At 36.4% G+C, this 3,679-nt stretch overlaps 1 long non-coding RNA gene across 2 annotated transcripts; it reads left to right on the top strand.

Moving 5' to 3' along the window:
- The first annotated feature begins 409 nt into the window (after positions 1-409).
- On the top strand, positions 410-2,585 carry LOC120013060. Of its 2 annotated transcripts, XR_005471357.1 has the most exons (5): positions 410-810; positions 995-1,053; positions 1,175-1,274; positions 1,898-1,972; positions 2,371-2,585. It is a non-coding gene; the product is annotated as an uncharacterized LOC120013060 (long non-coding RNA). The 2 variants fall into 2 exon arrangements; XR_005471356.1 differs by lacking the exon at positions 1,898-1,972 and having other exon boundaries at positions 438-810.
- The last annotated feature ends 1,094 nt before the right edge of the window (positions 2,586-3,679 follow it).

The raw sequence follows: 3,679 nt of genomic DNA, 5'->3' as shown, positions 1-3,679 counted from the left end.
ACATTGACTGTCTTTGGGTGTGCAAAAGTGGTATTAACCCCATCAATCTGCTATTTGCACAAATTGAGTAAGCCTATCTGATTCGATGATCTTTTTGAAGTTTGGGTTTTAATTTTTACTCTTCATATTGCATTGTTAATTCTATTTAGCTATTTGCGATCATTTGAGCTTGGTAATGCCCTCTTGATTCTTTGTTTTCTATTTAATATTTTTTTCGAGCCTCACTCTCTGATTAGATTTTTTTTTTTAAAGTTTGGGATTTAGTTTTTATGGGATTGTTGCCTATTTTAGTGTGAATGTAAATGTGAATGTGCCTTGCAATATAGCCTTAGCATAGGAAGTTGTGGCAACCAGTAGCTTGATATGCATCACTATGTTGTTTGATAGTCCATTGCTTTGCATTATCCCTCGAGGAGTTGCTTTCTACTTTTTTTGACTGCCTGTATAGTTCTTTTAGGGCGAGTCCATTGGATTCGTTCTACTCTCCTTTCATCTGATGTCGTTCATAGAATTCCACTACCAACAAAAAAAGGCTCACTACAGACAAAAGGCTTTGGTGCGTGCATCTCCTTTCCTTCACGGGTTGATGGCGTCCTTTGGATGAAAGATTCTAGTGCATGCATCTGCTTTTCTTTATGGGTTAATGGCGTCTTCTACTCGATTTGTCTTGTAGCCTTTTCATCTTCCTTTTCTTCCTCCTCTCTCTCAACTGGGTTAACAGGTCCGATTCGTCTGCAAATTATTCTTGGTGTCACCGATCTTCAGATCCAGAGTTTGGCAAAGCCGAAGAAGTGAGATAATGAACGCTTGGTGAGTTTTATGGCTTTGATCAGGCCAATGTTCTTCCACACGGATGTCTCTCTAGGGGTTTTAGGGGTTAAAAATTGTTTTGGCCTTTATGTATGGCAAGGTTTTTTTTTGTTTACGCGTGTGATCAATTTCTAATGTTGTGATCTATCTCAGCTTCATCCTGCAACTTTGCTTTGTACTGCAGGTGCATTTAGGTTTCTGAAGGATTCTATTTGCTTAAGTTCTGAGCACTTTTACCATATGGTAAAGTTATTATAGCAAGTGATCAATTGAGGGATTTGTTATTCCATTGCTTATGATTTGGGATTTATTAATTGAGGGATTGAATAAGCTGTAAACTTATTCAATCTATGTTTTTTGATAGATCAATGTATTAGAACTCTTCTTGAACTGCATGACAGAACCAAATGAGAAGCTTATGGAATTTGGAGCAGGATGAATCTAGAACTTTTCTGTTGCTCAAGGTAAGACGTTACGAGGGTTCCTACTTTCTGTTAACCTTTATTAAAATATTCTCGAAGTTGCTTTATTGATAGAGCCATAGAGGCCTTCGTTTTACAATGCTTTACTGTAGTGCCTACTGTTTGTTTGTTGTTTTTTTCAAGGCAAGTAACATGTGCAACCTATATGCACATAATTTCTATTGCTCATAAGTTTTGTGTGTTGTATACTTGTATTTCATGTCTATATGTGTCAAACTTTATGGCCGAAGTACTCTTTTGAAATTCAATAGTTGTGTGTTGGTTTTAGTTTCTAGGAAGTATGGAAAAACAGACAACTTCTTCAATTCATTCAAAGATTTGAGTTCCTAACAAAGTTATCATTACTCACCTTGGACATGGACAATTTGGAGTAGAAACTGAAACTATATGACCATGAATCACAAATAGACTTGCTTTGAAATACATTACCCTGACACTACTATATACATTAAAGCAAATTATGCCTATGATGATGTTTGCTTCTATGACTGCATAGAGGATGGTAATAGACGAGAAAGCAAGCTGAATGATAGTTTTTTACATATGATTCGCTTGCTAAAACAAGTCTGGGCATCTCGCTGTTGTTCCTTGTATTTATTTTCTAGGCCTCACCCTCTTAGTCTTGGTGACTTCTAATCAACAAGCAATTGTTTCATGCAACTGGGGTGTTGAGGAATATGGTCTGGATTCTTTCCATCGCCTCTTTCATTCCCTTTGTCTATGTATGTGTGCTTGGATTAAGAAAGTAACTAACCGTTATTTCCAAGTCGGATCAACTGAATATCAACTGAATGGCTAGATAGAAGACAACAAGGAAATCTTATCTTCAACAGTTGTTGCTTATTTGAACTAGCTATTCAACAGGTACCTTAATAATGGTATCCATTAGCCACTAAAAGTGCCCACGAATACAAGAGCAGAACCATATAAACTGTTGACTAACATACATCATCATGATCTCAATTTTGTTACAAAAATATGAAAATTGGCAGCAATTTTAGAAGTAGCAATAGAATGAGATTATTTATGCCAAAAGATACTTTCTGTCTAATTGATCTCCTATCTCTGTTTTTCTCAGGCTTATCTACATCCTCCACATTTAATGAAGGTTCAAGGCCTAGATAACTCATTATAAAAATTTTACAAATCATGGCTTGCTTCCAGTAACTCTCCAGTGTAAGTGTAATGCTAGTACTTGGCTCAACCTCATTGTAAGGCTTAATCTTTGTATTTGAAGAAGATATTAACTGTCACGTACGGCGAATACAAAAAACTTTGTGCAATGTTTCTATATGGCTACTGGAGTTCTTTTTTTTTTTTTGTTTGATAAACGGCTATTGTAGTTATGTTTTCATGAAAGCACTCGCTCCACGATAATGCTTAAAGGTGTTTCGCAAAATACTTGCAAGAACATTATGTTTTCACTCATCCGTAGTAATTGAAGTCACCCGGCCCGCAGCAACACACGGGTTACACCCTAGTCTTTATATATTTCTAAAAGTGTACTCTCGCGTTTGTTTATTCTATATTCAACACAATGGGGCCTGACCGACACCAAATAGTGCGTGTGTACTTATCCTAAGTGTAGGGTCGTTAGCAAGTAATAACTTGATGAGACCGAGATCGAATTCACAAGGAAGCGATATGTAAATTTGAAGATGGATGAATGCAAACAACTATCTAGACTAAAATATGAATGGCAAATAAAAGCAAATAAATGAAATGAGCCGAATGACTCGGTAGCATTTAAAAGCAATTGTGACCAAAGTAAACAAGATTTGGATTGAAAAAAATTACACAACTATAACGAAATTAAAGAAGAGAGATAAAAGCTATGACTCTTTAAGCATATCTTGAGTAATCGAAACCTCGTACCCACCGTTCGGAACTAGAAACTAAAAAGAGAAATTAGCCTCTCATCATAATGAAGATAAACAACCAATTTTATAGAAGAAAATCAATGTTTACAATCAAAATCACAAGAAGCTTAGCAAAACTAGAGGGAGAAACTACAAGGATGATATATGTTCAAGAGGGAATTGAATAAGGGAAAAAATAAAATCTTCAGTTTTTTGCCCTCTTTTTACATGTAAAAATACTTATCTATCCTTACAAATCAAGCTTTGCCTGAAACACCCTTAAAAATTGCTTTGGAAGTTCCAGATCCACGACAGGTGTCTGGATACCTCAAGAGGGTGTCCATACACCCTTTTTCATAAAATAGGCAAAATCTACCTTAGGTGTCCGAACACCGATGGAGGATGTTCGAACAACCTGTGGAGGGTGTCTACACAAATTGTCTTCTATCTTGTAAATATGCACTGAAATTGTCTGGACACCCTTTGCTCTGTTCGGACAGCCAGGGAGGGTGTCCAAACATATTAGTC

The sequence above is a fragment of the Tripterygium wilfordii genome, chromosome 1 (genome assembly GCF_013401445.1).
Source record: "Tripterygium wilfordii isolate XIE 37 chromosome 1, ASM1340144v1, whole genome shotgun sequence".
Lineage (NCBI taxonomy): Eukaryota > Viridiplantae > Streptophyta > Magnoliopsida > Celastrales > Celastraceae > Tripterygium > Tripterygium wilfordii.
The sequence above is the reverse complement of the archived record's forward strand: the minus strand, read 5'-3'. Positions and strand labels throughout refer to the sequence as shown.